At 43.4% G+C, this 12,822-nt stretch overlaps 1 protein-coding gene and 1 long non-coding RNA gene across 2 annotated transcripts in view; both read right to left on the reverse strand.

Moving 5' to 3' along the window:
• LOC116063573 (complement C1q-like protein 2) overlaps positions 1–12,822 on the reverse strand; it is a 417,866-nt gene that overhangs the window by 137,947 nt on the left and 267,097 nt on the right. The gene's annotated exons all lie outside the window — the stretch shown is intronic.
• On the reverse strand, positions 6,789–7,933 carry LOC118492975. Its single transcript, XR_004894900.1, has 2 exons — positions 7,684–7,933; positions 6,789–7,226 (listed from the first exon to the last, which is right to left on the reverse strand). It is a non-coding gene; the product is annotated as an uncharacterized LOC118492975 (long non-coding RNA).

Below are 12,822 nucleotides of genomic sequence, written 5' to 3' on the forward strand. Positions count from 1 at the left end.
CTATAGGGAACGGGACAAACTATAGGGGGCAGGGTAAACTATAGTGGACGGGGGCAAACTATAGGGGGCGGGGTAAACTATAGGGGACGGGGGCAAACTATAGGGGACGGGGCAAACTATAGGGGGATGGGGCAAACTATAGGGGACGGGGCAAACTATAGGGGGCGGGGTAAACTATAGCGGACGGGGCAAACTATAGGGGGCGGGGTAAACTATAGGGGACGGGGGCAAACTATAGGGGACGGGGCAAACTATAGGGGACGGGGCAAACTATAAAGGGCGGGGTAAACTATAGAGGGCGGGGTAAACTATAGGTGACGGGGCATACTATAGAGGGCGGGGAAAACTATAGAGGGCGGGGTAAACTATAGGTGACGGGGCAAACTATAGGGGACGGGGCAAACTATAGGGGACGGGGGCAAACTATAGGGGACGGGGCAAACTATAGGGGACGGGGGCAAACTATAGGGGACGGGGCAAACTATAGGGGACGGGGGCAAACTATAGGGGACGGGGCAAACTATAGGGGGGCGGGGCAAACTATAGGGGACGGGGCAAACTATAGGGGGCGGGGTAAACTATAGGGGACGGGGCAAACTATAGGGGGCGGGGTAAACTATAGGGGATGGGGGAAAACTATAGGGGACGGGGCAAACTATAGGGGACGGGGCAAACTATAGGGGGCGGGGTAAACTATAAAGGGCGGGGTAAACTATAGAGGGCGGGGTAAACTATAGGTGACGGGGCATACTATAGGGGACGGGGCAAACTATAGAGGGCGGGGTAAACTATAGGGGACGGGGGCAAACTATAGGGGACGGGGGCAAACTATAGGGGACGGGGCAAACTATAAAGGGCGGGGTAAACTATAGAGGGCGGGGTAAACTATAGAGGGCGGGGTAAACTATAGGGGACGGGGCAAACTATAGAGGGCGGGGTAAACTATTGGTTGACGGGGCAAACTATAGTGGACGGGGCAAACTATAGTGTGCGGGGCAAACTATAGGTGGCGAAGTAAACTATAGGGGACGGGGCAAAATATAGGGGGCGGGGCAAACTATAGGGGATGGGGCAAACTATAGGGGCGGGGTAAACTATAGGGGGCGGGATAAATTATAGTGGGCGGGGCAAACTATAGTGGGCGGGATAAACTATAGTGGGCGGGGCAAACTATAGTGGGCGGGGCAAACTATTGGTGGCGAAGTAAACTATAGGGGACGGGGCAAAATATAGGGGGCGGGGCAAACTATAGGGGATGGGGCAAACTATAGGGGCGGGGCAAACTATAGGGGGCGGGGCAAACTATAGGGGCGGGGCAAACTATAGGTGGCGGGGTAAACTATAGTGGGTGGGGCAAACTATAGGTGGCGAAGTAAACTATAGGGGACGGGGCAAATCTTCAATAATAAAAAAAAACTTGCAGAAAAGAAAAGAAAGATAACAATATCTGCATAAAACTAAATAACAAAAAGCAACCAAAAAAAAAAAAAAAAACAATAAAAAATATCTTTAAAACAAGGTTATATATGTATTACAGTATATAACATGGCTAACATCAAGGTAGCTCACATCGACAAAGAAGGAAATCAAATAACAAACCACACAATAATATAATATAAAACCTCATGATAGATAATTTAAAGTTACTCTCGCCAAAATGCAACCTAGGGTCTTCTTGTGAATGTACCAGAGTCAAACGTTTGTTTAAAAGCATATTTAGGATGGAATCGCCACTTTTAAGACTGACAGTATTCTAATTTTTGGGTCAAATGGCCTTCTGAATGGGAGTACTAGTGGCACTTTGATGCTAGCCTCAAAATATCTATTTTTAAACCACTAAGAAGACTCGACACAACATGAGACTTTGCTCCAAGTATCACCAGGAGCTCTACACCTTAACTCCACCGGTGACCAAGATATACTATAACCAGGAGCTCTACACCTTAACTCCACCGGTGACCAAGATATACTATAACCAGGAGCTCTACACCTTAACTCCACCGGTGACCAAGATATACTATAACCAGGAGCTCTACACCTTAACCAAAGCATTGACAACATTGTTAATGTTCAGAGTTTACTAAAAAGAAAGGTTTAACACCTCACGTTAGCAGTTGGTGTTTACGCTATCCGCCATTTCCCCAGTCCAAAATAGGTGATCTCTGAATGCGAATGAACGGACTCCATATGAGGCTCCTTTTTAACTACAAGGTCAATATTGTTTTTGAATAACGACAAAACAAGAAATAATCCGTGCATTTATATGGAACTAAGCTTTAGGAGCTCTCCATCTTTACTCTCCTCCCTTTTACGTTGCATTCAGAGATCAACTCTTTTTGACTGGCAAGATGACGGCGGGGGGAAACAAGAGCTAACGGGAGTTGTTCAAAACCTTTCTTTTTAGTAAACTCTGTGAACACAAACAATATTGTCAATGCTTTCGTTAAAGGGATACTTCACGAATTTAGCATTAAGCTTTGTATCAGTAGACATCATGTCCCCCTGAGACCAGACATCTCTGGATTGTGGGTCTGGAAAAAATCTTCCGATGACGGAAAACAACAATTCTTGCGTCATCGGAAGATTCTTTGCCCAGAGGCAATAGACTACAGCCAGTAGTAGGACCTACTTCCGCATGTTTTAAACCCACCCATAGGGAGTTGGACTGTCGGCTTTCTCCGAGTATTTCCGAAGCAAAACGGGTGTCAGCCATCTTGAATCCTCGCTACTGGCTTCTCAGCAGAGGTTTTAGATAGATAGATTTATTCATCCCGAAGTAAATTTTAGAACTACAATTATGTGCATTCAAACTACCGCACACGTGTACCAATGGGATACATTGGTACAGAGCGGAGAATATGCTACAGAGACCAGCACCTCAGCCAGCGGTGCTGCTCGATGCCTCTGGCCGGTAAAGGGACATCATCAGCGGGGAACGTTGAACGATTGTGCCGTTGGAAAGCTAACGCTAGCCGGCCACCTGTGCCATCAATCCTGCTTGCAAGTGTCCACTCATTAGACAACAAACTGGACTACATCCAACTTCAACCAAACTCCCAACGCGAGTTCAGAGACTGCTGTGTTTTTGTTGTTGTGGAAACATGACTGAACAACAGTGTACCGGACTATCCAGCTACCAGGCCTGCTGCTCTGTTGCCAGGTAAGACTAGTGGAGGAGGGCTGTGTTAACATGGACTGGTGCTTGTATCCAACTAACTGCTAACTGCTGGTGGAGTTTTGTGACTGTTAGATGCTGACCATTCTACATTACACGCTAATTTACGGCGTTTATACTGGGTGTTTACAGCCCACCAAGCGCTAATGCTATTATGTGTTAGCTGAAATTTACAGAGCATATAGTGTGTGTGCACTAAATGTATGTTGTTTTTATATAATGTGGTTTTTATATATTTTAAATGTGTAACACCACTTGAGCCACGGTGAAACGTTTCGTGTATATGGTTGAAATGACAATAAAACACACTTGAGTTGAGATGACTGTCTGTCTGTCTGTCTGTCTGTAATGGTAGGCATGGCTTGGGAGTGGACTCTAAAGCAGCGAAGCAAATGCATTCTGGGATTTGGTGTCTTTCATCCACATGAGCCAAAAACACATTTTCTGGCTTATTTCGGCCTAGAAGCCACCAATTTCTAATTTTTTCCCCAAATTTTTACAACATAAGTGACCCAATTTAAAGATATATTCAGCTTTCCAGCGGTGAAATATCCCTTTAAGGTGTAGAGACCCTGGTGAGACTTGGAGCAAAGTCTCATGTTGTGTCGAGACTTCTTAGTGTTTTAAAAATAGATATTTTGAGGCTAGCATCAAACTGCCCCTAGTACTCCCATTCAGAAGGCCATTTGACTGAAAAATGAGAATACGGTAAATCTTAAAAGTGGCGATTCCGTCCTAAATATACTTTTAAACAAAGGTTTGACTCGGCTACATTCACAAAAAGACCCTAGGTTGCATTTTGGCGAGAATTACGATTTAAGTGAAGGTAAGATTTGACTTTCTTTAAAAATGTACCTTTCCTGTGATAAAACGAATGTTGTTAGAACCAAGCCGTGAATCAGAGAAATAATTGGTGGGATCTGGCAGCTTTCAGAACGCTGCAGACTGACGCGCTGCAACAAGTTAACTCGTCTTGTTGCAAATCTTTGGTCTGAAATGAAAACATTTAATTAACTAACTAATGGTCTTAAAAACTGTTGTTTGGTAAGGGACTATGGCATAAAAGGCCCTTTGTGGTGTCTATTGTCAGGAAGAAATGGACTCCTGCAGAGACAACCATCCTCCCTGTTGTCTATTAATTCCTGTTAATGGAGACTTAGTTAACCTCTTGTCCTGGAAAAAGACAGGTTTCATGGAGATATTGGCAGAGATAATGATGTGTCACTGACGGAGGACTGTAGTTTATTTTGGACAAAGAAGTTTCATTGTAAGTGCAGAGGGGGTCTCTATGGTTACTGATGGTTAAACTATAAAAAGAACAAGTGAGTTAGTTATATGATGTGTAGTCTGAAAGAGTTTCTACCTGATGAGAACGTCCACACTGGAAGATATAGAGACAAAACATATTAAAATACTTACACTTCAACTCTGAACATGTGACAAGTTATCTTCAAACGTGTCACATGTTCAGAGTTTGAAAAGTGACAGCAATAGTTTAAACTCTGCCTAATTTCTTTCCTCCACACAGCTTAGCAGTCAGATTGAAGTCAACTTTTATTATAAATCCCAACAGAACACATCACATGAGTGCTTGTGCTCATACGACTCCTACTGCTGCTGACACCACCTTCCCCATCCTCCTGCTGCTTCTGCTGCTTCTGCTGCTTTTTCTGCTTTTGCTGCTGCTGCTGTTGGTGCCATTTCTGCTGCTGCTGCTGCTGCTCCTGCGAATCCTTCGAATAATGTTTGTACTTTTTCAAGTACTTTTACTACTGTATGTTCTTCTCCTCCTACTATTGCTACTATGGCTTTTGTTACTGTTACTCCTGCTACTATTGCTTTTAGTACTGTATCTGTGTTTGCTTCTTTCAGTAGTACTGATTTTGCTACTATTGTGTCCCATGCTTTTCCCAGTGCTGCTCCCACTATTCTTTGTGTTGCTTCTGCTATCGCTACTCTCCCTTCTGTATATTCTTTTATAACTGCTACTATTAGTGCTGCTGCTCCTCCTGCTATTATAGCCAGCTTGATATACTCCTGTATACCATTCACTATTAAACGTTTAAGTATGTCCCATACACTGCTTTCTGACAGTCCTGCATAACCTGACTGGTTAAATGGGAGTCCACCGTTACCTGAGACTATCTCATCTACTTTTCTCAGGAAGTTTCCGAAATGCTCTCTTATTTTAGTTTTGTTGTCAAACACACAGAATCTACCACCACACCTGAAGACCAGGTCTTTCACATGTTGGTTGGACTGGATCAAACCGTCAATGGACTGACCTTCTTTCAGCTCGTCTCCATGAGTGAAAAGCACCATGGAGTACTTAGGAACATCGCCTCCAAACATTTGTTCCAGCAGCTTGAACAGTTTGATGTCTGCTTCTGTGATTCTATCTATTCTGACCACAATAACGAAGGCATGAGGTCCTGGACTGGCCTCTACTACTGACTTCAGGATCTCCTCATACAGCTGATTACCAGTCAGATCAGTGATTCCTGGAGTATCGACCACCGTGACCTGACGATCCTCCACTCTGGCTGATTTAGAGGCAGTCTCAGTAGTGACTGGATTAAAGCCATCACCTGATTTAAACTGATCAGATCCTAAGATGGTGTTCCCAGAGGAACTTCTTCCAGTTCCAGGAAGACCGATCAGCACCACTCTCCGGTTTTTGGAATCATCAGCTGGAAGACACAAAACAAATAAAAACAGAATTAATAATTACTTTTCTTATAACTACTGTTGTAAAACCGTGCAGACTTCACGGATTACCAGACTGCTGGTCTGAGACATGTTAGAGGACTTTTAAACCAAAGACTGTCTAGTGAACATGAGGGGTTAACAGAGCAGCAGCTGGATGGAAGAAACCTCTACAGACCCTGTTCTGTGTTGGCAGGGGCGCCGCCAGGAATTTTGGGCCCCATGACAAAAAAATCAAATTGGCCCCCCTCTGCGTAGCTGTTGTCACCACATCTCTAGGACCTAACTGTCCAATCAAAAGCTTTACAGAACTCTAATTAAAGGATTGCAACTGTCTTGCTTCTTGTAGTTGAATACAGTTAATATTGTCTGTATCTTACATGCAGGCTCAGGTAAGCTACTCACTGTTTCCACTAGTGTGTCTCAAATCGCGCACTTCCGTTAGTGTACTAACTGAAGTACACTTCGTACACTACGTACTTACTTGCATAGTGCGTAAAATTTGACGGGGTAGTGTTGTCTCAAATCGCGCACTGCCTTATGTACTTACAGGAAATGACATCACAACACCTCAGTCCTCCTTCTTCTTCTATGAAATTGTGAATTGTACCCATAGACTGTATATATTAATTGTACCCAAGGCAGAGCATTCCCAACACTGTTGTCACTCGTGAAAAACACATTTCGCTTTGTTCATCAAAATGAATGTGATTGTTGTTATTGTTGCTTGTTTTTGCCCTCTGTTTTATGCAACCGTAGACTTACCGGTATGATGATATTCATACTTTTGCTCTTAATTCATTGTAAAGAACAACCCAAAATGGCCATTTTTAGTTATTTTAGCAAAATCTGAGCAATTCAAATGGTGTCCAACTGACATAAAGAACATACATAGAAAATAGTCATATTATATGTTTATATAAGGGTGTTTATTGCAATAGCTATTAATTACAGTGACAATACAAGAGTGAAAGCAGAGGCAACCCAATAGACATTTAAATATATCCCATTGTTCTATTCATTGCTGGCCCTGTACTTTGATGGGGAAAGTGATCTGATGGTGGACTTCAGACTCTCCAGGGGGATCCTTTAACGGTACATCCTCGGCACGGCGTGTGACCATGGCTGGGGACCCGTCATCGAGGCCCTTGTCTTCCTCTTTTGGCTCGCCAGCGGTACCTCTTATCGTGGTTTAGCCAGAGCCTTTGCTATGCCCCGGGCCACCGTGCACCGTGCTGTCCACCAGACCAGCAGGGAGTCCTCTCTCTCCTCCCCCAGGTCGTTGGCCTTCCAGCAGAGGAGGACTTCCCTCAAGTTGGCAGCATTGACGGCCACGTCTGTGTCCCTAACGATTATATAAGTCAGGACACAAACAGCACTGTTAATACGTTATAACATAGCATACATTAACGTACTGTAACATTACTACTAACGCTCGCAGCTTAATGTATATCTACAAGATCACACAGCTAACGCTAAAATCGTCTACAGTGAGGACGATAGTTTAACACAACAAACAACCGTATACCACAACACATGTAACATTAGCTAGGTTATAACTTATTTACCAGTGGTTAAACCAAAGAGTATAGACGTACCCGTAACTTCTTTGGTTAAACTGTGCCGCTGTTAGCTAGCTAAGGTTAGCTAAAGCTAGCTTGATAGCACATCAAATTACGGTACAAATTAACGTTATAATTCGCGGTACAAAAATCATCACCAACTCCAAAATTAACCAAATATACATAAACAGGTGGCTTATATGTTATACAAGTATAGCAAAAGACTAATGTTCAACTTACATTTGTAATACTCCGTGGGTCTCGCTGTCGCGTATTCGGCCGCCATTATCGAAAGTTTTTCACCTTTTGTTAGCTCCGCCCCTTCCGCTACGTAGCCAAGATGGCGACCGTTGAGGGTGGAAAGTGTCCATCGATCCACACTCAACTTTTTGACCGTTATGAGTGCACCATCCGGGTACTTGTAGTGCACTGCATTGACCACACTTCGACGAGTAACAGATTGAGTGTACTCAAATAGCTAGTATAAGTACAGAAGTGTGCGATTTGAGACACACCTCTAGAGTTACAACACTGCTCTGTGTTGGTTTGAACCAACACCAGTTACTACATGGCTTGGTTGAATACTTGGTTCTGTTTGGTCAATTACAGCATATATACAGACTAATGGCTAATTTTAACAGACTGTTGCCATGGGTAGAGTTTTGATCACAGACTCTCGCGGACCGTTATTAAATCAATTAATTAATTTTTAATCAATATTTGTGCTCATACAGAGCTAATAGTTCTGATCAGTGGATCACGAAGGGAAAGAGAGGGGGGAGAAAGCTAGGATTGATTACAGAACACACAAATACACAACACAGATCAGTGTCACTTCTGATGAGTCCCGATTTCTGTTGAGACATTCAGATGGTAGAGTCCGAATTTGGCGTAAACAGAATGAGAACATGGATCCGTCATGCCTTGTTACCACTGGGCAGGCTGCTGGTGGTGGTGTAATGGTGTGGGGATGTTTTCTTGGCACACTTTAGGCCCCTTAGTACCAATTGGGCATTGTTTAAATGCCACAGCCTACCTGAGCATTGTTCTGACCAGGTCCATCCCTTTATGACCACCATGTACCATCCTCTGATGGCTACTTCCAGCAGGATAATGCACCATGTCACAAAGCTCAAATCATTTCAAATTGGTTTCTTGAACATGACAATGACTTCACCGTACTAAAATGGCCCCCACAGTCACCAGATCTCAACCCAATAGAACATCTTTGGGATGTGGTGGAACGGGAGCTTCGTGCCCTGGATGTGCATCCCACAAATCTCCATCAACTGCAAGATGCTATCCTCTCAATATGGGCCAACATTTCTAGAGAATGCTTCCAGCACCTTGTTGAATCAATGCCATGAAGAATTAAGGCAGTTGTGAAGGCGAAAGGGGGTTTGATTTGATTTGATTTATTTAATTGTATCAAGAATGCCTTACACATGATCACATCACATCACATCATCCAGGAAAATCACCACTGCCTTGTTCATACGGGAGGCAGACTTCACACTGTCAAAGCCCACAACCTCCCCGACAGCATAGCTGGCCTCCTCCACTGAACAGCCGACCTGCGGGGAAATCCTCACCGCATGTCGGCGTGTCAGCTTCTCCAGCACCGCATGGCCGCCAAACACGGGCATAATGCCCGGCTGACAACCGAACTATCTCAACAAAACCCTCCACCAACTAATAACTAACAACTACACAACAAAATAATCACATACACAACCACAAATACACAGAAAAACAAAGATAGAAACTCACACACTCCATAGACTCACTCAGCACGCACACTCACACATTCGCTCAGAGAGAGAGAGAGAGAGAGAGAGAGAGACACACACAACTGGTTACAACTTAAGGCCAATTCAGGCTTCAGGGCCTGATTTTAACGATCTAAGCGCATGGCGTGAAGCGCCTGGTACAGGTGTGTTTAGGGCGTGTACGAATCTTTGCTAGTTTGACGGCAGAAAAAAGGGTCTGTGCTCCGGGCGCATGGTTCTAAAGGGTTGTCCTTAGTGTCTTCATTAATCAGAGGTGTGTTTTGGGCGTAACATGCAATCAACCAATCAGAGATCATCTCCCATTCCCTTTAAAAGCCAGGCGCGTTTGGACCTTGGAGCATTGCTGTTATGATATAGGATTTACAATACAATATTATTATTATTTGTAATCTTCTGCATGTGTGTGCTGCTGTGATAGATATATAGATAGATAGATAAATAGATAGATTGTCTGTCTGTTGTTTTCTCTTCATGGCCAGATGTTTGTCCCAAAATAGCGGCGGCAGAGATGCATCTCACAAGCCGGATGCGGTCTCTACATATTGTGACGGCCCCTGTGTGATCTGGTGGGGCCTCTCTGTAGGAGTGATACCTCTCTGGTCTTACCCATCTTTGTTTGAGTTGATTGCAGATCTGGTGCACCTGGGAGCTGTGAGCTGATGAAGCTCCACCTGGTCAGACTACACTCTCTCTCTTCTCTGCGATCCAGACATCAACCATGGCCTGATCACCCTGCCTGCCACATCTTGTTTTGAGTTTATTTCAGTTACAGAGACACACTTTGCACATTACAAAAGATATGTTTAGTTTATTCTTTTGTTAAATCAATACAGCCATAACAATTTATTTAAAAATTAACTTTAGCTCAATTACCTATGATATATACATCATTTATGGTTCATATTTGCCATTTACCCCTGTGAGATCACATTGATGATCATTTGATCATTTTCGTTTTTTGTGAGAAAAAAAGGAGAAGAACTTAGAACTTAATCAGAACAGGTGAAAGTGCGCAAAATGTAACAATTTTTTAACTTTTTGTGGGAATGGCATGTGCAGAAAGACAATATAGATTCATAGCACCTACAATTAAATACACTCGGGTCTAGTAGACCTGAACACCTCATATGTAATAGTTATGTGTGGGGGGAGTGTACCTTGTGTAGTCATATGTAATAGTTATGTGTGGGGGGGGGGTGTACCTTGTGTAGTCATATGTAATAGTTATGTGTGGGGGGGGGTGTACCTTGTGTAGTCATATGTAATAGTTATGTGTAGGGGGGGGTGTACCATGTGTAGTCATATGTAATAGTTATGTGTAGGGGGGGTGTACCTTGTGTAGTCATATGTAATAGTTATGTGTGGGGGGGGTGTACCATGTGTAGTCATATGTAATAGTTATGTGTGGGGGGGGGGGGGTGTACCGTGTGTAGTCATATGTAATAGTTATGTTTGGGGGGGGGGTGTACCGTGTGTAGTCATATGTAATAGTTATGTGTAGGGGGGGGTACCGTGTGCAGTCATTGAAAATAAGTTATTTTTTATGTTCTTCACAGAAAATGAGCCAAGGCCAGTGAGTTTGAGTTAGAAGAAATAATAAATAGCATAATCTTTCTTTTCAGCAAACATTGGAAATGGGTCCCACAGACCTGAACACAACACAAGGGTTAAATTCAACTAAAATTTAACAGTGAACAATCAGTGTTGGAATTACAGTCTGTTGAGATGCCTCTCCAAACGCAGGAACAACAGAAATGACACGAAAAAAAAATTAATCCACAGCGATCAGTACATCCACCTTGCCATTTAAACAATGTGGAATAAAACGTATAAAAGTCCAAATTTACACAAAATGCTCAATCAATTAGTAAGTTAACAGCAAATCTATATTCATAGCATTTAGGCGACCTTTGACTAAAGCAGTAGGCCTATATGAAATCAGATGTATTACCTAGCACCATTTAGGGCCCTATCGTGCACCCAGCACAATTGACTTCGTAAACCGACACATGTATCATTCCTATTTTGCACCCGACGCACAGCGGACTTTTCCCTCCACAGACTCACGTCGGTAAATTAGGGAATGTATTTGCCCTCCCGGGGGCAGTTCAGCGAAAAGAGGAGGCGTGTTCCGGCACAAACGTTCCCTAGTGCTATTTTGCAGTTTCAGAAAAACATTTCGCCACAGACCACGAAAAACCTAGTCTAAAGTCAGTGGTGCTAGCCGTGCATACACTTTGCTTATCTCATCTCACGGACCCAGCAGTTCCCATTTTTGCAAACCATACATAATTACAAGGTAAAATATGACCTTGGTGTACACAACATTTCCATGAATCATGGATGTGTTGATGACATAAATGAGGAAATATTAGAGGACTTAAGGAGATATGATGTGCAGAAGAACTTCATGTGCTGATGCCACTTAACCCAAATGCCCCAGCAGCAGCAGCAGCAGCAGCATGTGAGGTCTATAGTGAGGTCATCTTGGTCTAATGTAAGACTACATTGCAAAAATGTCACCATGCATTCATAACCTCGTGATTCAGTGAGAGTGAGCCCAAAACATCGGAAAGTATGTTTTTGTGACATTTCTTTATTTACATTTTGTCAAAAAGAAAAATCAATAACAAACGTCGTTCTCCTCGGCTGTGAACCACTCCTGGCGTGCACCCATGGATGTATTAAGAGCGTGTGCCTAGCAAATCCACCATTATAATAGCAATCCGCCAAGGAACAAGCACGCCTGCTTTTAAAGGGAATGTGAGATAACGCTCTGATTGGTTTATTACACGTTACACCCAAACCACACCTATGAGTAATGTAGCTACTTCAGACCAAGCCATTTTATATTTGCGTCGAAGGCGCAAGAGTCATTTATCTCATAGCAACAGCACCCGAGATCCGCCCACAAAGCTACTTGCGTTTGGCGTTTGATACTTGTGTTTCTGATCGTTCAAATAGGGCCCGTAGACTGAAACAACTAACATCTTCCAGCTGTGAGGATTCATTCTTGACTCTTATAATTAAGTAGCTGTCCATCAAACCTCTCATCCCTAAACTTGACTCCGGCACCCCGAATATATAATTGTTAAAAAGAAAAGAAAACAAAAGAGAAAGCCTGTGTTTGACGAGCTCCTTTGAGATCAGTTTTTGTGGCCCAGTGGAGATTTTGATATCAGCTGAAACTGAGGTGTCAATCACATTCAACTTTAGATCAATGTAAGAATTAGATCTCACTGTACCTGGTGGATCAGGCTGGTCCTGGGTTGGGAGGTGGCCAGACTTCTGCAGCAGCTCTCTGACTTGTTCTTTATCATCATCTTTATTGTTGAAGAGGTGATACCGCCCCCCAAGCTTTAAAACATAATCTAGAATCTTTCCTTCCTCTTTATCTTCAGAGATCAAATCCTTCAATGTCATGCCCTCTAACATATCACCACCAGTGAAGAGCAGGTAACTCTTCTCCATCATCTTCAGATCCTTGAGGACTCTAATAGCTGCTGTCACAGCCTTCTGGTCCTCCTCTGTCAACAGTCCAACTCTGATCACCACCAGAAACAGATAATCTGTGTCCTCCACATGTACC

This window comes from Sander lucioperca, chromosome 13 (assembly GCF_008315115.2).
Source record: "Sander lucioperca isolate FBNREF2018 chromosome 13, SLUC_FBN_1.2, whole genome shotgun sequence".
Lineage (NCBI taxonomy): Eukaryota > Metazoa > Chordata > Actinopteri > Perciformes > Percidae > Sander > Sander lucioperca.